The sequence below is a fragment of the Coturnix japonica genome, chromosome 9 (assembly GCF_001577835.2).
Source record: "Coturnix japonica isolate 7356 chromosome 9, Coturnix japonica 2.1, whole genome shotgun sequence".
Taxonomy (NCBI): Eukaryota; Metazoa; Chordata; class Aves; order Galliformes; family Phasianidae; genus Coturnix; species Coturnix japonica.
In genome coordinates, this window is record NC_029524.1 from 15,937,156 (window position 1) to 15,958,111 (window position 20,956).

The 20,956-nt window shown below is 38.5% G+C and overlaps 1 long non-coding RNA gene across 1 annotated transcript in view; it reads left to right on the forward strand.

Moving 5' to 3' along the window:
* LOC107318268 overlaps nt 1-20,956 on the forward strand; it is a 114,133-nt gene that overhangs the window by 41,226 nt on the left and 51,951 nt on the right. The window contains exon 3 of the long non-coding RNA XR_001557248.2: nt 5,557-5,688. This is a non-coding gene — a long non-coding RNA (uncharacterized LOC107318268). The remainder of the gene's footprint in view (nt 1-5,556; nt 5,689-20,956) is intronic.

Genomic DNA, 20,956 nt, shown 5'->3' on the forward strand with positions numbered 1-20,956 from the left:
CTCTCTGTTCCACTGAATGGACTGAATTAATGAAACTATGATGCTCAAGGACGAAATGCTGTAAATAGTAATTCAGTGCTTTACAGAGTCCCCCATCATGTCTGTGTGCAGTAAGGCGCAAGGAAGCTCAAATGATGACATTTTGCCCAAACAATCTGCTCAATTCTACTGCTTTTGATGTCTCTGCAATGTCATCTAAAGTTTCCTGCACTGTTTTAGAGGGACTTTCGTGCACTTCAATTATAGCTTTTATTCAGCAATATCATTTAATTTCTGACACTTACTTCAGTTTGACAGTCTCTGATTTAGCTGCTGTTTTTCTGCAATGTCAGGAGTGGCATGATAAAGTGGGCTACTTTGATTGACTATAAACAGGATCTGGACAGTTCAACAAAAGTTCCTTGCATGTTTAATTCCTTGCTGTCATGGCATCAGCAAAAAGCACATAAGAAGATTGAAGGTGATCTTAGTTCACTTCCTTTAGCTCACCTAAACACGGCCCATTAATGGGTTTATGCTCCCTGCATATTAATTGCAATGCATTCTATTTTTGTGTGGCAAGACAAATTAGAATTCAACTGAAAATTTCAGCCATGCTTTTGCATTATAAGGTAATTCTCACTATACAGAAGGCCCAGATGATCTCTGCATGTACCTGAAATTATAACTGAGCTCTTCAAAACCAAGTCAGTTTTCTGAGGTTGTCATATAAGCAGTTGTTTCGTGTGGATGATGAGGATGCAAAATGAACTTGTTCCCTGTATAGACAATTTATATATATAGACAGTTTATATATATAGCCTATATATAATAGGAATAGTGAGAATATATAATAGAATAGTGAGAATTTATAATAGAATAGTGAGAAATGTTGGGCTTGGTTAAAAAACAAAGTATTGAAATGAAAGTATTAGCTTGGTAGCAGTGAGAAAGAAGATAGTCAGAAGGTAAGAAGACATCCTTTTTTTTTCCTTTTTCTTTCTTTTTTTCTTTTTTTTTTAATCCTTCTTCAAGATGAAGGCAATTCTACAATATTCAGGAAGGTAGAGAATGTGAGGAAGTAGTTAAAACCAAGTGCTACTAAAGGATGAATAAGGCTGCATGATTTCTTAAAGACTGTTACGAAGAAATTCTCCATCTGCAGCTCACAAACCACCTGTGAGATGTAGGAGGTTTCAGCAGAGTTACAGCCAGCAGCTCTTGTATGCTGAATATGATGTACAATACTCCCACTCCTAAAACTGTCTCAAACTCGGTGTCAAAAAATTCATGGAAAATAGAAAAGCAGTGAAGACTCTGTGGCTGCGTGACAGAATGTAGTCTAAATGGGATTCCTCTTCACAGCAAACCTCCTTCCAAACCACAGTTCAGGCAGCATGGGAAGGGGTCATCTCACTGAGATCCAAGGGGATGGGGCATGGGTTGAATTTAGGGATAGCAATTGGGTTGTGAAGAGAGTTAGAGGATGAACTGAGATAATGAACAACTGGAGGTAGAAATTAATCTTTTTTGATAATAGTGTTTGAGTTATGGTTGAAAATCCTAAGGAGGGGAAATGAGGAGCAGGAAAATGCACCAGAGAGGGGCAGGGACATGAAGGCAGCTCAAGAGAATTGAGTTAATCGCTTCTTTTGTCTACAAGTATCTGTGAAACCTGAAAGAAACAGTTCTCATGCAGTTTTAACAACGGCTCCTGAAGAGGACAGCAGGCTGCCACTGTTATAACTGTACTGCTTTCTCTATGGGAAGGCTTTGCATAGTGGGATGAGGCAGCAGTCCATAGGTAAGCCTCTGCTGGTTGTCCCTTCATAGTCCAATTTCAATTTGCTTTAAAAAAATAATCCCAGGGAACAGTATCAGAAAGAAGTCATTGAACCATAAGAAATGTTAGACAGTGACAAATTCGTGTCCATCTTCACATAGCTATTATGGTACAATTAAGAACAAAGTGGTTATGGTTTCTTCATTATTTTGTGCATGTTGCTCACTGACATTCTGTAAGACTCGCAGTTGACAGGGAATGTCTTTCCTAAGGCCTCAAACTCAATTTCTGCTGAAATGTAGCAGAAGGTGCTCATTACACGCCTCTGTCTTCTAGCCCCAGTGGAAGTCCTTACATATGGATGCAGTTGTATGAAGAGAGAACATCCTATCTGCTGAAATTCGTACAGATTATATCTGCAGTTGGAAATGATCTTCCAATAACGTTTAACAACTAGAGGTACAGGAGAGAAGCTGTTGCATTTTCATGTCTTATGCTCGTGTCACATGCTTGCTCTAACAAATGCAGATGATTTTCCTTGTGCTGTCAGCTCCTAGTTATGTGCATTTAATAAGATAAGTTACTCTCAGTCTCCCCACCAATCTGCTTACTGTGGCATACGCAAAACATTAGATGGAGAAATGCACAGAGTAGCTGAAACTCCCAAGCCTTTTAAAATGGATGCCTGTCTCTGTTGCTTTTTTGTTTGATTTTCTATGACAGTCTTTTGCTATACCGTATTTACTATGAACTAATGAAGGAGGTGTTTGTGGCTGGGGAAGGGATGTCATGACAGTGCAGTCGCAGGAGTCTGTCTGGATGACAGCTCCATCTATTTGCTTCTCTGAGAGTGTCCCATGAGCTCTAATGAGGGAAAATGCCCATCGAACTCCACGGCTTCAATTAGACTCGGGGAAGGAAATGAACATAGGTTCACAGTGGAAAAATATCAAATTTGTTCAGTCATTCTACAAATTTTATTAATGTTTTTTACTGAGTGTATTAATGTTTGTTTGTTTTTTTTCTTTCTTTTTTTTCTGCTCTTTGATGCAATCTTCTTATGATGAGATGCGACTGAAGAGATTTATGTGTACTTTGGGAGGAAAAAGACCAAAACAGATACATCTGATAGCTGACTTGGGATGAGTCATTCACAGTTTATTTGCAATGAAAAACTGCTTTAATGATTTTAACATTTACCCATTAAATTTTTTCTCCTTGATCTATAATTCAAAATCCTATACCAAATCCTTGAAGGTTAGGACACATTTATTTTAATGTGGAAGTGGATCACCAGGTTGTTCCATCACTGTGCTAATCTCAGCACTGTGTGGAAGGTTTTAGTCAGGACCTTCTGTGGGGAAAAAAGCTCCTGCCAAGGTAGTTCTGGTGGAAGATATTTAAAATAATGATTTCTGGTGCTGAGTCACAGTGTTGTCATAGCTCTATTAATAATAAACTGGGAGAGCATTTGTCTTGCCATATGGGATGGAGTCTAAATAGTCCAACGTCTGCCTCTGGAACTGGATGGCATTATATAACGTTATGGCATGAAGCACATACATTGCCACTTTCTTTTGCACTGCCCGAATGCATAAGACAGACTTCAACTATATGAAGAAATGGAGCGTTGTTAGAGAAAGCTGTCTTGATTTCATTTGAAGGCTGTGGCAATGCCTTCTCTGCCTCAGTCACTGGTAAGGAAATCTGGTTAAATTGTGTTAAATTCTGTGTACATGCTCATATTCAGAAATAAAATGTCTTTAATTCGATTTTAACTTAAATTGCTTTGGAAGTCAGATAAAGAAATTGAATCAAGGCAATTTTAATTCCAAATACAAATATCTGAATAATGACTTAATGCAATTTAACTAAACCACTTCAGAACCTCATTCAGATTAACCCCTTTTCTCCCATGCTAAAAAAACCTAGGGCACACTCTGTAGACTATCTATGTGGCATTTTAACAAGGTGATAACTGGGCATTTGGCAGCGATTTGGGATTAAAGTTGAATCCAGTCTACGTGAACTTAGACATCTTTTCCAATGAATTTCTATGAATTTGTGATCCTGTGTGTAAGGGAAACTGTTGATCACAGGCTGAACCTCTGATTAACCATCTGAGGCAAGCAACAAGTCAGCTGCGGGTGCACAGGTGAAGGTAATTCAGCTGTGCTCCAGGAAGGGGGTGGAGCTTGTCTCCACCTCTCCTAGATCCCATTTGAGGGCTGACCACCACTAAGGTAGTATCTCTTTCTGGAGATTGCTCCTTCATGGAGTTTTTGTGGCGAGCCTTAACATTGGTGAGCATCCATCTCGACTGAAAGCCTCAGCACTGGTGAGTCTTTTCTTAGATACCTTCTGGCTATTTACTCTGTAATTACAACTATACACTTGTATTATTTCACCTATACACAGTGATATTCACAGGATAATGTTTACCTGCATGCTGGTATGTAAGAAATGCTCAGGGTTTAGCACTGGCTAAATTTAAATGCTGTCAGCTGTAGTGCACTGAGCACTGTAGGGATAACAGGCAGCTCTTTGACTTTAGACAATCTCTCAAACCTCCTGTTAGGACAGAGAAGAGCACAAAGTTATCCTCCAAGAACGGGCAGTGTGTGACAGATAGAAAAAAGTCCTATTTTTTAGTGAGACCCTCACCAGCTGTGCCAGCACTGAGCTAATTGCTGCACAACCAGTTCTTGACAACTTGGATCACACACCTGTTTGGGTTTAAATTAGGCTTTAGTCCCCTTGCAAAGCTCAAGGGTGCTTAAACGTGGTCAGCTGGGTTCTCTTTCCAGCCAAATGCCTCAGCAGTAAATCTTTTTGAGTTTATTATCTCCAGCAATGTTTTGCATATGGGAAAGCAGAATTTCTGTGTTGTTTTATGCCATCTGATTTTGTTATTCTCACCTGTCAGCAGGTACGATTACCTTGCTACTCATCTTACACATCTCTGTCCTTGTCATCTTCATTGTGTCACCTTTCACTGGAGGAAGTCTTGGACTTCTCCTTTGTCTGCTATACTTTTTTAAATTGCCCTTCTCAGTAACGTGTCAACGCCAAATATATTTCATAGCCTTCCTGTCCCAAGTCATTTAAATGCTATCTCAAAAATGAGATTGTATAAGGAGCCAGAGAGTCAACTATTGATAAGTATTTTCATCTCCTTAACTAATGGGGAAGATACAAAGCGATGCAGTGACTAAAGCAATTATTTAATATAGAAGAGCAGCGGAGTAGAGTTGCTTTCTTACTGCTATCTCAGTCAAATAAAACTGTTGAACAGCCATCCCAGTGAATGGAAAAAAACAACAACACAGTGTATTTGTATTCTTGTGCTAAGATAAGATTTGAGAGGAGATTTTAAGCTGAGGAATTTGGTCTTGTAGCTTAAGCCATGACATCCTCCTTCTTTTGGCTAATGTTGTTGGTGTCTGTGTTTAGTTGAGGACCAGAGCATCACCGCTGTTGCCAGATGTGAATAAAGCTAGCTTCCATGTCTGCCTGAAAACTAGGGGGAAAAAACATTAAAATAATGAAAACTGAATTAGGATTTTATGATGTCTGAGAAAGCTGCAAACCAGAGATAACAAATTAACATTTTTTTTTATGAACAGCCAGAACATGCATCTCAGGACAAGCCTCTACATTCGCTTCATTGAAATGTGTTCTAAATGTGTGGAAGGGAAATGGAAAAATATCTCCATTTCTAATCATGCTACTGTCTCATTAAGGGTAGACAACATCCTGATCCTAATTGAGAGACTATTATTTTTCTGTTACAGAAGTAAGAACCTCAGGCTGCCTGAATGAAGTTTTCCTTATAAGAATACTCCAGTGCTAATGATGACAACAGTGAAGGAACCAGCAATTCAATAATGGAGGATGCTGCTGAGGGAACACTGACATAAGGGCAGGTAATTAGTGCTGCTGTTTCTAGTAAAATTAGAGGAAAGAAAAAAAAAGAAATAGTCACTAGAGCAAAGGGATTTTTAAATTGCAAAGAAATCTTATTTGCTGTGTGAGTCCAGCTGAACTGAGAAAGCTAATCAATATGATGGACAAATTTTATTAACAGTATAAAAATACCAGCTGAATAATTAAATTGTTGCAAGGAATAGTAAATACTTTGAGGAAAAGGGCAAAATGGAAGAGCCTCAGTAGGTCGGTGGAGTGAGTCCTCTTCAGATGTTTTCTGCCTCTCTAAAATAATCAGACGTAACAATGCGTATTGGCTCTGTGTAGAACCTTTACTGTTGGAGATGGGAAGAGAGAAATGAATCTGTCTGAATACCAAAAGGAATTTGATTCAGCAGAAGTTGGAAGAAAGTTTCAGGTCAGGTTTTCAGATCCTTGATGATAACTCCAAAATGGAACTCGGTGGGATCAGGTTTTGGTTTTGACATAGCAACAGTGGAACCCAGTGAGTTAGAACAGAGATGAATTTGGTACAGACTCCTCAATAAAAATGTGGAATTAGACAAATGGTAAGATTTGGGTGATAGGGTTTGTTGGGTTTTATTTTTTTTAATTTGCAAATTCCAAGCAGTTTTTTGTTTTTTTTTCTGAAAGAATGACTGGTAGGGGACAGGCTGTTGGCTTTTTTTATGTAGTGCCTAGAATAATGACTCTTGATCTTGATTAGAACCTTTCACAGCTTCAAATAAATTGAACTATTTTTCTTGCTTATACCTCTGTGGGGATTTGGGAGTTAGGACTGGTTTTGGCAGTGACCTGCATGCTGGGCAGTGTAGGAATGAATAAATGAGAGTTAATATGGTCGGTGAAGCATAGGGATTTCTCTTACAACATTACCAGTTGCGGAAAAAAAATCTATTAAGTTTAATCTGCTTTTTGTTGTTTTTTTTTTTTTTCCATACTGCAATCAAATAAATGGAGGGGTTTAGTTTTGTGTCAATATGAAAATTAATTAGTGTAAATTGTAAACCCACTCTCTTTCTGAGAGCGTTAGGTTTTCTTGTTACTCCCTTTTAAATGGAATCCTAAAGGAGAAAAAATCAGATACCGTGGCATAAATATTGCATTATACTTAACTGATTTATATTTATGAAGCTAATTCCACTTCTTAATGCAATTCAAACAGGAAAAATGCTTCTCTGGTAAGGCTGTTATAAAAGTTGAGTCAAGTATGCCAATGCAATCAAAATGAACTGGGACTTCTGGCCTGATTGTCTCATTTTTTAGGTGGCCTCTTCCCATTCTCTCACATTATTTTTCTCAGTTTAGCAACCTACTCTAGTGAATTTCTTCTTGACTCAGAAAATCACTGTGCAGAATACACATCAGAGGTGACAGCTGCGTCTGACCTTCATGTAAACTATATAAAAGAGAGCTGGTCAACTTGGAGCTGTAGCATATTGGAAATTTAGCCCTTGACATTGTCGCTGTTGAGATGAGGATGCCTGGAAACTGTGGGGCTTTTTGCAGGATAACAGAAATGGCCCCCTTCATAGTCACTTCAATATTGAATAATATCATAGGAGATCAGGTGTATTTCCTGATGTAATGTGAAAGTGCATCAAGTTACAGCGGGGATTAATGAGGACCTCTAGGAGTTCACTTTTCCATGGTCTCTTCTATTGTGAAAGGGATTTGGTTGTTTGCTGTCAGAGATGAAATTATGAACATCTTTGATATCTGGTATTTGCAGCAGTTGTTGAGTATGAGTGAGCTATAACCACGCGTTTGAAACTTGTCATTTCAGACTGCACTACATGGGGTCTTGTTCTAGCCTGTTCTTACCATCTGTAGTCTAATGTTTGCATTCTCTCCCCACTATCCCATGCTGCTGGCTGGTTCTTCTGTAACAGGGCAGCTGCTTATTTACTTGTGATAAGGCAGAACCAGGTGGAACTGTTGAATATCCAAACTCAGCCCATATGAGAGTTAATTTTCATTGTTTTTATCCAGTTGTAATGTCTCTGTGTGGGTGTAAATCTGAAGTCTTAACCATTGTAGTGTAGAGCCTTGTTCCTTGTTACAGCAGTATTCTGGGAGGTCTGTCTGGATGAACTTTTATTCCGAGGAGAGCTGTTTACACGTGGTCATGTTGTTAGAGAAGGCAGAGAATAAAGGAAAGTTGAGCACAGACTGCCTCAGCTTAAAGCTGCTAAAGATGTCATAAGGCAGGCAGGGACCATCTGTTACAGAGCAGGTTCTGTTCCCCACAGGCACTGAGAGAAAGGTTTCCTTTGGCTCACTGCTTTTAGGCTCCCTGGGGTTTCTGTTTAGGGCTGCCCTTTCACTCCTCGACTGAGGCTGTCTTCAAATGCAAGAAGAGCAATCATGTTTCAAGTATATGGTTGTTTTTTTTTTCTTTCTAATTAGCCATTGTCTCTTTTTAAAAGTGCAGGTAGATACTACCTGGACCCTATTCTTTTTTCAATCCCTTCTTATATTTGACAGTTCTGTGGTATGGCTAACACAATACCTCATGTTAGGTAATTTATTTTCTCTTCAGCATACAAAGCCATTCGCTTTAATTATTTATTCAACGTTTTTGTTCCATTTAATGATAACTAGTCCATCTCTAGGATTAACAGTATGAAAGCTGACCAAACTTCTGCAAGGTTTTCCTAAAAGACCTACCCCATAAGCTCTAGTAGAAGTTCAAATTTTATGTAAGTGGTAAAATATAATGTATTTTACAATTGTAATGTGGAGTTATTCATTGCTTGTTTAAGAACAAGCCTTAATTACTGTAATTTAATGTATTCCAGCCTACCTGCCCAAGTGTATATTAAATCATTGCCATCAGCCTCAAAAGAATAAGTACCATTAGTGAGGAGCTTAGTGTATCCATCAGAAGATATTAGAGACATTGCTGGTGAAGCCAGATTCTGGTAAAAAGCAAGCAGCTTTGCTTACCTGAGCTGGGTAGAGCTGTTGATGGGTTCTTAGTGCTTAGGACCTTGCACTTTTGGAAGGCTGCATCAGATAAATCCAGCTCACCAAACCAACAGGGAGACTGGAGCCTTCCTGCCTGAGGTGTTCGTAGCTGCCAGGGGGTGAAGGCCATGTGGCATAGAGGGCAGGCTGGCAGCAGAAGCTGTGCACACAAGGTTCGGCCTCATTTTTCAGGACATCAGGATGTGCCCTCCCCCCTCCTAGCTAATAAATTATTATTATTTTGGAAAGAGCATCGCCTTGCCAAGATGAAGAATTCTGCCCCTGCTGAATCCTGTGAATGCCATGACTGAGGCTGGTAGATTGACTTCCCTGCTAGCCACTTCATTCTTTTTGCCTTAGTAGTAACAAAAAAAATAACGTGGACAAAGCTGCTCTGGTGACAAATCTCATCACTGTTGCAGCTCCTCGTAGTCCACACTGCAGAGGGATATTCAACAACCTGTCTGTCAATTCTTGGTCATAGCAGAGAGGATTTTTTTTACTGCCTTGCTCTCTGGAGCCTATAGTGTTTTTCCAGCTGCTTGCAACAGAAGAGTGAGCTGGGGCAAAATAAGTGGCAGGATAATGTATGAATTTGTGCCCTCAACATCTTCAGCATTGTTACAAATGCTGCCTTTTCACAGCTGAGCTCCTGACTTCGAGTATTAACTGCCATCAGCTCAATCTGGAGTCTCTTTACAATCTTGATATCTTAATGCTGACAGCCCCCTGCTAGCAGCTTTACTGCTATGTCTAAGTATGGGAGACTGCTAGCTTTCAAATTGGAATAAATCAGCTTATTTGTCTCAACTAGATCTGTATGATGCTGTCAGAAGAAAATCTTGAAACTAGAATGCTCCTCTGCATGCAGCAGAATTGCACCTACCCCATTCTGCTTCAGAACAGTGGACTGAGGGTGCTGAAATAGAGTTGTGAACACAATTGATTTTTCTTGTTTAACCACTGAAGTGAAAAATGAAAATATGTTCAGTTTGGGTCAATGGGATCATTTCTTTATTTCTTTTTGTTTTTGGCAACTGCCTCGTGGCTTCTTTTTCCCTTAAGTATAAATTGAGAAGGCAAAATCCATCTAGTGGTTACCAGGGACTAGAGAGCCACTGTAATTCAAGTCTGTAACTTTTCTGCATGCATAGTAAGCTTTCATCTCAAATTTGAGGTCTGTTGTATGTTTTATTGCTCCTGATTCTTTTCCCTTCTGATTTACTTTTTTATTTGATTCTCAAAAATGAAAATGTCTTGCAGCATGCACTCTTCCATGAGTTAAAGTCAATAAGCACTTTTTTTTTGACATCAAAGATCACACTTTCAATCAGATTATTCCATTCAAGTTGCCTCTTACGACCTCTCCGGCATTTCCCCAGTTCTTATTGATCACTGCTTAATTCTGTTTTTCTTCCTTGTCACGCTAAGAGAGATCTCAGTGAAGCTGCTGTAATTCAGGGCTCTTTGATAACATATCACCTATATTTGTGGTGTTTCTCGGGGCACTTTTTCACTTAGCATAGCATTTGAGTGCTGAAAACATTTTCATTAACAGAAGGCTAAATTTTGTGAAACCAGTTTCATAGTTAACACGGTAAGACCAACATCTCTAAATAAAATGCTGCCATCTTGAAAAACACTGTTATTTTTTAAAAAGGAAATAAAAGTTAAATAACTTGGTTAAACTTAAGCTGTTGCCTGAAATAAAACTCTTCCTATGCGCTTTTTCTCTTTGGATGGTGTATTTAGTTCCTGCAGAGGAATATATATAGTGTGTCTTGATGAATAGCAATCCATTCTGCATAAGGAATTTTCAAAGCTGAGAAGACAGATTGCAGAATCATGGAATGATTTAAGTTGGAAGGGAGGGATCTTAAAGATAATCTAGTTTGAAGACCCTGCTGCAGGGGATTCTCAGCGTCTTTCTCTGATGTTGAGAATAACTTTTCTGAATCATCTGAACAATATAAATTTATATTTTATTGTATAAAAATGCAACTTATGCCAATTTCTGCTGAGTAACTAAATCAGAAGCCCCTTGTACTTAATTGTTTCTTTTTATCCTAATGAATAATTCATCTAGATTAAAGGAAATCCCATGGCTTTAGAACTTGCTAGGCAGTAGTAGCTCATTTAATATATTACTTTTGTTGGTGAGCCATACTATTACTGGATAATTTGTAAAATAGCAGTTTGTCACGCTGATCAAACAAGGCTAATTTTGGACACTTACATTTTCAACTTCAGTGGTTTATAACCCTTGATTGTGAAATTAGTCTTAAAGCAATGCAGAGCTTCTGTGCTGTGAGTCCTGTAGATGGCAATGTTACACCAGTATAAAAATGAGTGGAAGCCACGTACCAGCAGCTTTGCTCTGTTTATTGGTGAAGAAAGGCATTAGGAGCAATTCAAGATACAGTCTCTGATACTGCTGTAGAGGTAGATATCTATAAACGCGTAATTAGTAGTAAAATGTAAGTCTAATTGGATCACATTGTTCCTTTTTCTTATACAGACCTAGTGAGGAATCATGCTAAGTTTTATTTCCAGCAGCTGATTTGCCTAAATTCTTACCTGGTTTAATTCCATCCTGCTTAACCATCTCTAACCTTCTCTTGGCAATAATCACAGAAAAAGGTGTTTTCTTTACTTCATGGACATCTTATATTTCATTTACTTGCTGCTTCTCAGTGTTCTGTCAAGTCTCATTTTGCTTGGTAGATGGTTTCATTGGTTCCTATGTATATAGTGATGCTTTTTTGAAGATGTTCTCTGGTTTGGGAAAATATTAACTTGCATGTACACATACACACAAAAAACTGAGTTAGGAATCCAGTCACAGATCCTGCATAGCAAATATTTGAAGCACCATCCAGGACAGAGTTTATGAGCAATCATTAGGCAGAAATATATGTGAACAAACCATCTGTTCTGTAAATTCAAATAATGAACAAAATGGCCAAAGAAGGCAACACAAAGGAATTTTGTAAACCAGTAGCAGCCCTAAATTAATCAAATAAATTATTCACTGTGAAATGCTCATCCAGCTCAACGAGCATGGAACTGAATAAACATTTCTGGAGGCCAGCTCTCAAAAAATATAAACAGGCCGCTACTGTTCAGTAAGCCTCATCATGTTGCTGCTTTATTTGCCATCATAAGCAATACAGTTGTGGAACAGAGTGTTTTATTTGGAGGCCTGAGTAACAGTCTGCAAATCACATCATTGGATGCGGCTGTTTCATTTACTGGGTGTACGGATGATTGTGCAGAGAAAATTATAAGCATCAATTTTGACTCTGAATTAAAGCTTTTCTCTGACAAGGTAGTCTACAGAATATATGCACTGTGGTGTAACCTGTGCTTCAGCTGGGAATCCCTTTTGTCTTAAGTGACCTTTTGCAAGTATCCCTAGGGTTTTCATTGCAATTTTGTTTGACCTTTTGTTAAAAACCAAGCTCTTCTAGACAACTGATATTTGGCAGAGTGATTACTTAAGAGGGATTCATTGCAAAATATTTTCAAAGGCACCAACAGGAGAAGGCAGCTGGATAACCCTCTGTCGCACAGGGCTGCACTGTGTTGTAACTCAACACACATGCTGTAAATCACCAAGCTTTTCTCTTGACAGATAAAAATAAGTCAGTTTAATGATCAGGAAAAGAAACCCAGACACCAGCTGAAGTGGATGGAGTAGAAAAAGGCACACTTGCAGTTGCCCCACTCCATGTGCCCCAAGGAACTTATCAAGTATACAGGAAAAAAGAGATGTGCTCCTTGTCTTCCTTCTGGGCTGCGCTTGGTATGTTCTGATGGATGAAAAAATAAAACTCATCTACAGGTTCTTATTATCAGGGCTGATTTAGTCTAGTGTATCCAATAGGCCCAGAAATTGAAATGGAATGGCATACCCATTCAGTGCTTTCAGCAGATGAGGTTCAGAAATAGTGAAATGATGGCAGAGTCATTGTAGATGTGGCACTTAGGGACATGGCTAGTGGGTGCAGTGCGGATAGGCTGATGTTTGGACTTGTTAAGGCTGGAAAAGGGCTCTAACAATTCTATGATTCTGTGAAATCTGAAGTAAAACCAGCAGCTTTTTGGAGGTAGCTGGTCAGAGCTTGTATGCACTTAGCATGGAGAGCGCAAAAGTACAGGTGAACGCCTGGGTGCTGAAGTAACATAAGAGGGGAATTTTGTGTATGGATGCATATGGATGAGCAAAGTTTGAGGGGAAAGCTGTGAGATGCCCATCACTGTGTTAGTGGTGCTTACTTTGGAGACCAATATTTTAGATGTTTTTGTCTTCACAGTGAATCCCCATTCAAAGGTAGATACAGCAGAGGCTTTTGACGAAGGCTGTTAATTCCATAGCAAAAAGAACTGCACACCTGACACAGCTAAACTTCTTTTTATTTTCTTGTCACCCTGCACTTTCTTGAAGCATGTAGCAATCATCCAGTGTTTCTTTAAGTTTGTCAGCTTCAAGACCAATTCTCCTATCTCACTGTCCAGTTTTTAGTTTTATGACTTCGTGGCTTTACTTGAACAACAACATAAGAATAATCAGTTCCTTCCTTTTGCTTTATTTCTGAATGCTTTATTGTGACTGTGGAAACGAGCTATTGTTGGACACATGAGAGAACTCTTAATGAGATTCTTCTGCTCAGGAACATTCTAGTTTCCCTCTCATCCTTGGCTGCATTCCGTTTTATCCCAACCGCCCTTAAAGCAACTGGTTAAAAAATAAGCTCCCCAACGAAGTGAATTTTTCTCTAGAGCAATTTCTTTGCTACCATCTGACTGTCTGTCTGCAGGAGCAATGCTCTGCTGGAGGCAGAGCCTACCACACTGACATGAGAAGATAGAGCACCACAAGAAAGGCAGAGGGTTGTTCTCCAATGAGGGGATGATTTAAGATGTTTTCTTTCAAGCTCTGTGAACATGGAGAGTAGCTGCGTTCTGAAATAAAAATCAAACTTAAAAAGAAGTGTTTACATATTATGTTTTTCCTAAAACCTTTCAGTTTCCTCTTAAGTGCTATAGCACTTTACATAGGTAGGGAAATATCTGTTTCTCCCTTTGGTATCAGATGCCTGACTTGGCTGTGAGCCTCAAACACAGCACAGCCATGGTCTCCCAGGGCTCAGTATCATTTCACTGAACACTGTTTTTGTACTATTTTAACATATGTACTTTACTGCCATACAAAGATATAATAGGTCTGGGTTAAACATTTGTTTTTTGTGTGCTTTTAATATGTTTTAGTGCTGATTTAAATAAGAGAAGGTCTTTCTATTGTCTTGTGTTGTTTTTAACTCTGGGAAATATTGTGAAACCAGGTAAAGATGAAAAGCCCGTAACTAACAGTCTTTTGAATGCCCATCTGCATTTTGAAATGAATTTTCTTATTTTCTTTATGGAATAATTTGATTAATTTATCTCCTGGAGCTGAGCCATGAATGCAGGGAATGAGTGACGAATTTAGTCTTCTGTTCATGGATGCTCCTTTGAGATGAGATAATGCTTTCAAACAGCTTATCAGTTGTTTTTTGAGTTGAGTTTTTCTTTGCTTGTTTCACTCCTTTACTGGGAATGGCTTGTTGTGATTATTTGGCAGTCAATATTTAACATGCAAGTCTTGTGGGCTCATTGTGATAAGTCACACAATGCCGCGACTGTTTCTGTAGTGAATAAACGTAACGCAGAAGAGTCTGAAGCTGTCCCTGGGACTATGGAAGAGTCAAGGAGAAACAGCAATTTAAAAAAGAGAAAGGGACATTTATGGAATGTTTGAATTACTTTGTTGGCTTCACCAGACAAACCCTGCCCAAAACAAAATTCCTTGAAAACTTAATACTGTGAGGCTTATTAGGAAGGATTCAGAGTTCATGTGTAATACGCACTTGTCGCATTCTACACAGTAATTGCTCTAGGTGTGAGATACTAATGAATGTACAGCGGTCAGGTCTTAATCTGGATCGTTTAATTCCTGGTGTGTTTCTGGCATGGGAGTTGTTGAACAACACACCCACATGCTTTGCTGTAGCTGTACCCTAGTGCAGGTCATGCCTGCTGTCTATGTCCAAGTCTGTGTATATATATCTACGTTTTGTTGTGACAGTTACTGCTTGCTGTCTTCATCCAGATGTATATGTAATTATCTGTTGTTTTGCTTTTTTTGCAAATGGGTGTAAATCACAGCCTCTGAAGTGCACACCTGAGGCAAGCAAAATCTAAACATCTGTGACAAAGATGAGTTTCACTTTCTCATAGGAATGAAATTTCCTAGAAGCTTTCATATGAAGAAAGAAATATTTTACAGTGCCTAAAATTGTATCCTTTTGTAATGCTTATAGATTATTTAGGTGGTACCAAAGCTCTGGTAAAGCATTCCCATGATAAACAGAGTCTCATTTGCTGACTGTTGTTAGCAGGCACCCCATGGAAGAGCCACCTATATCTGCAAAACACATACTTTTGCAACGCTTGTTTTATTTTTGCTAGTTTAGCTGCAAAGATGTTTAACATATATTTTTAACATCTTTAGCTGCAGTTCTCGTCATGTGAAAAACAGTAGCCTAATTGCAGTACCTTTGTTAGAAGTGGGGAACCTTCAACTGTGGTAGAGAGCCTTACATCTGTAAGGCCAAGGGTTATTTTCCTTTTAGGAATCTCAAGCGTGTTACATGGAGAAAAGAGGAAAGGAGATATCTGTGCTGAATCATCTACTCATTTCAGATATTCTTGAATTACCTTTTCAAACATGTCAGCACCCTACAGGGGCAGACTTCTTTTCACTCAACAGAACAAAGGAAAAAGAAATTGCCATATTTTAAGATGCACTGCCATGCCACCCATCATGTGATGTGTTTGAGGGTTTTTTGGTACTGGAGTAAAGGAATGATTATGAGTATTTTATTTTTATCAAAACCAAAACCAACCCACAGCCCTTAGTAAATACACTGAGTTAAGCAGAGCAACAATGTGTTTCTTTTAAGCCAGCTCTTTGGGTTTGCATGTTATGTAGAAGTACATTGGCAAGTGAGATGATAACACTGTGACAGACCCTAGTTTCTTATATGATACAATTGACTCAGCACTCATTGAAATACACGTGCATTTAGCCTGATGTTAAGCACTGGCATTGCTTGAAAGAAGCACTATTTTTCTTAAGCATAGGACATGATTTCTTGAATACTACCATAAAAAAATCTATTTAACATACTTCTAAATGCTTCTTCTTTGTACTTCTCACTGCTCTACAGTTTGTACAGCAACTTTTTCCCTTTTAAAATGTCTCTAAGGCTCGTTTTTATCCTGTGAGTAAAAGCAAGTAACATAAACTTCCTTCACTTCAGGACTTTTAGATATCTCTGAAATAATTTCTGTGGATCTGGACAAAACCAGTGTAATTAATATGCTTTTCTCCCAATAATCTGGTTGTTGGCAGAGCCCACTTTGTGTGAGACTGCTGAGGATTCAGGATCACTTCTCATGTGCTCCATCCTTCATTCAGAAGTTGTGTGAATAATTAATGTGCTGTAGACTAGAGGTCAGAAGATGGTTTGCAACACATAATTCATGCAGGAAACTTAGACTTTTCTGTTCCTGCAAAGGAATGGCTGTTTACTTACCTAGATATCCATTGTTTCTTGTGTCCCTTCTTTTGGTTCATTGTGGATGCTATTGGCATAATATCTAGCGGACATAGTAGGCAAATTGTGGATGTAATACTGGTATGTTACATAGTTTCTTTACTGATTGGCACATTGACAGAATCATTGACTGCAAACAAAAGCTGATTTTAGTAGCTCACTGACAGTAGTTTTGATCATTTACTTATAATTTGTGACACTTGAACATGCAGAATACTTTGGTGTGCTTAATAACTGTACAGTACATTTCATAGTGGCTATTGCTTTATGTATTGCCAACTTTGACTTGTACCTACTCTGTTGTCTTCATCCTGAAATAAAGTACTTTATTTATTTCCAACACCTGGAGAGCTGCGAAAAGGATATTTGAAAAGCCCATCTGGGCAACTGAGCACTAGAAATATAAATTACAGTGCTGAAAGGCCATATGCATGAAGTAAAACTGGAGGAGCTTTTAGGTATTCAGTCGTATATATTGTAAAAATATCCTTTTGTCTGCCTTGAAACAATAATGTTGCTAGACTGGTTATAAATGGTATGTGGCTCAGAAGGGTGCCTCCTGAAATTTTTTATTGGCCTTCTCACTCAGATGTTTTGTCTGCAGATAGTTTGAGCCTGCTGTTAGAAGAGGTAAGTAGTAGTTCTTAAATTGTTATCGCTTACTTTGAATATAATGGATAGAAATCTACATATCCCATAAACAATTAGTTAATATTTCTTCAATCTCCTGGTCCTCGTATTGTAAGACCAGTTCCATATGAGGGTGATGAAGAGCAGCTGCTTCATATAGGTTTTGGTGCCGGCAGTGTATCCTATTGCCGCAGTTCTTCACTTGTTTAGGTATTGAACTCAAGAAGTTCAACAAGGCCAGGTCCAAGGTCCTGCACATTGATCAGGGCAATCCCAAGCACAGATATAGGTTGGGCAGGGAATAATCATCCGTATATACAGCATAGCACTTAAAAGTATGGGATTAAGAAATTCTAGAAAAAAAAATAATTGTCAAAGAAACTTACAGTGAGCAAGAAAGGGAAGAAAAAGTTCTTTAAATGCCAAATAAATCCTATCTAAATCCTGAGATATTCTGAATTTCATGCCTTCAACTACAGCTGAGTCTTCCTGCTACAGAGAAGAGAGGGTAAATTATTTTATCAGGAAAAATACTTCAAATCTCCCACACAAGCTTTTTGATTTTTTTTATAATCTGCCTTAGAATATCTTGCTTCCTCCTGTAATTTTTCAGCTGATTAGAAGAGAGCCCATGTGTTCTTAACAGCATACACAGGATTTGTGTTAATAAAAATAACAGCGGATCCTGCTGGAGTTAAGGAATAGCACAGGTGCAGAATTCTTATTGGGACATCTAATTGCTTGGAGAATTTGATTTATTTTCTTATATATACACATACATTTCAAATGCATTTGCAGCCAAGTCCCAACACCACAAAATTAACACCGCCATAAAATCTTGCCTTAACGCATTGAGTTTCTTTAGTTACATAACGTTCCAAACTTCTGTGTTAAAGTAAAAACTGTCTTCTCATTTCTCTTCCCAAAAAAGTCCCATTTTCAGTGCTCTGTTCTTGTCAATGCTCAAACTGATGCTGAATGTGCATCTGCTGTTTTGGGCATGTTTAAATCGGAATAAGCCTCAACTATCACTTTCAATATATTTCAGATATACTGAAGAAACATTGAGTTCATTATTCCTTCTTGTATATTTCTTTTGTTCTTTCAGAGCTACCTGTTCTTTGTTGACTGTGATTTGCTATTTCTTGGTGACAGTGGTATAGCTTTTCTCTCAGTAGACAGCAAACAGGTACCCATTCCTTATGCCTATATGGAAGGATGTATTAAGGTGATTGTGTCTCTTGCAGTTTCCCTGGCACCTGCAGGTTAACAAATTAATATTTCTTATTAATTATTCTGTTGTTTAAAGAATGATTGCTACGAATCAGAGCCAGGTTGGCGTCTTGGACTGGTCTCCTCTTGGAGGCCTTTTGAACCAGAGCATATGGGCAGCTTAAGACTGGAATTAATGATTTTAGAAACTGTGTTCTTGATGTATTCTAAACAAGGAATCTCTTTTGGTGTATCACCTGGGGCCCTCACTCAGAATGTATGCAGCATCTCAGATAGTTCTTGAACATTCAAACAGGTCATCATGAAAGAAAGCAGCTGAAGTTTTGTGAGATTATAATGTGTGACTCGTGAGAGCCTACTTTAAGACCCTGAACTTATGAGAATATGTAACTTCTGTTAGCTTTGGGCTTTCTATTTTTACACAACTAGCTGCTTGGTTAGATTTCTAAGAGCTTTAACAGGAAAGAAAAACCTCTTTACTATGTCTATATTTGGTGCCATTATAAAGGTAAGGTTCTGCAGTTTCCTTGCTATGCTGGCTGCATATATCTTCACCCAGCAAATTGGCACAGAATTCTTTACTTTTTTTTATGCCTTTTTCTGATTGAGCGAGCTCTGCAGACTCTACATGTGTAGGTATTTAAAGACCAATGGTATGTGAACACTTCATTGCTGAGAGCTTTTAGTGTGTAATGACATTACGAGTTGGCTTGGGCACTCCTAGCCACTGCAGCACTGATTTCAGTGCAAGGCAGGAATCTAAATATTTGTTCTGCTTTTCAGAAGGATTTTGCAGCCCAGGTGAACTCTTTTTCTTGCAGCTATACTGCTCTCAGCTACTTAGCTGCAGGTTTAGCCAGGCTTCAGCCTCTGCAGCAGCAGTGTAAGCAAGGCTTTCAAAATGCTGTTTGTGAATCTGCGGTCATGTAACTTGACTATCTTTAGGATTAGGAGCACACCAGTCACTTAAATTGACTAAAATCCAAGTATTAAATAAGGTTTTTTTGGGGACTTCTTGGAGGTGTTTGGATAGTTTTTCCACTCCTAAGTAATACTTGTTTTGAAAGGTCTTTTCAGTAGACCTTTGAACAATAATAAACAAGATGACACTCATCATCCTAGCTTTTCTTTGAGTATGTGCCTGTTTGGTTTTTGACTGCAATCTCTTTGAACTCAGTACATTGCTCTGCTGCTCTCTGCATAGCTGGGAAACAGTGAGTGTGCAGCCACAGGGCAGCGAGTGATGTGATTGTTTTGCTGGTGCTTGCCATCAACATTACAAGAAACTGAGCAGAGACTGTTACACGTGCAAAGTAGATTCACCAGCAAAACACAAACATTTGGAGGAGAGAAGGGAATGACCAAGGCCAAAGAAACTGTATTATTTCTGTTGGCTCTGGGTTTATCCTACGTAATCAAAATTTAGTTAAATTTCAAGTTGACAGATTCCCTTTAATATCCCTTAAAACGCCTTGTAAATCACTGCTGATCTGAATGGCATTTTGTCTTTTTTTTTTTTTTTTTTTTTTTTTTTTTTTTTTTTTAAGCCTTACCATGGCAAAATTAGAAGTTATACTCTATGACGGCTGCTTACTGGTTTATGCTTATGGCTAAGCACAAACTGTTCCAGAGGATTTGCAGTAAAAGCTATGAAGTTTATGTAATTGCAACTCGAAGCAAAGCTTTTCTTCAGGGCCTGCTACACTATCTAAATCCAAACAGAGCAAAAAAAATAATGACACAACTCTAAACGTTTGTTCTGGGGACTGGATGATCTTTAACCCAACAAGACACTTGCTTTAGCAAGCAGGACAGCATGAAATCAGAGCACCTTGAGACAGTGCTGTCACTGGCCTGTACTGCCAAGTTCCTTTGATCTTATTCACTTTTTTCAGGGGGATGTGATGATTACATTAAAATGATATATTTGTGGTGTAATCTGGAGTTATATTTGCATAATATTTCCAATGTAATATCACAGAAAATGACTACAGTGGGAAAGCAGCAAGCATCCAGAGTTATTAGCTTGTGCTGTGAGACTTCAAGTAATGTAGAACTCTTTGCTCTTTAGGAGAGCTGCCAGTCCCCCTAAAATTACCATTTTAATTGGATTGATCGTAAACAGTTTGCTCAGGCTGTAATACTAGACTGAGGAGATGCAAACTATTTAGCCGTAGTGTGGGCAAAGGGTTATCTTTCAGCCAGTTCATTATAACTGAAAGGTTACTCATTTTTCTGACTGCAGCTTGATGCATGGAAATACAGTGTGAAGTCATAGTGTTAGAAATGATACTTCTATCTAAATGTATAAATTCAGTTGAGATATATTCACTTAGCTATTGTTCTTACTTTGATTAGCAACTAATTAATATGTAATTATTATAATTTACAATTATCAATTCTGATTATTATTTTTTTTTTGTTCAATTAGGGAAAACAAAAATGGCACACAAAAATAATCTTACTTCTAAAGGAATGAAGAGCTGTGTCTTACAATACATCTTCTGGCCTCAACATTTCCTGAGCCAGTTCTCTTTTCTCTGAACTTTGCTGTCTTAGAATTGCCAGCAGCCCAAACATTATATAAGACCTTTTTGTCCTGCCAGCATGCCCGTCTCCTTTTGCCGTGCTCTCTGCTGCCTGTGGTCTTCAGCTCAAGCACAATGGAGAGCCCAAGCTGCTTCCCTCGGCCTAATTAACCCCATACAGCCTCATTAACCCCAGTCCGTTACAGGCATTTTTGGTGTTAGAC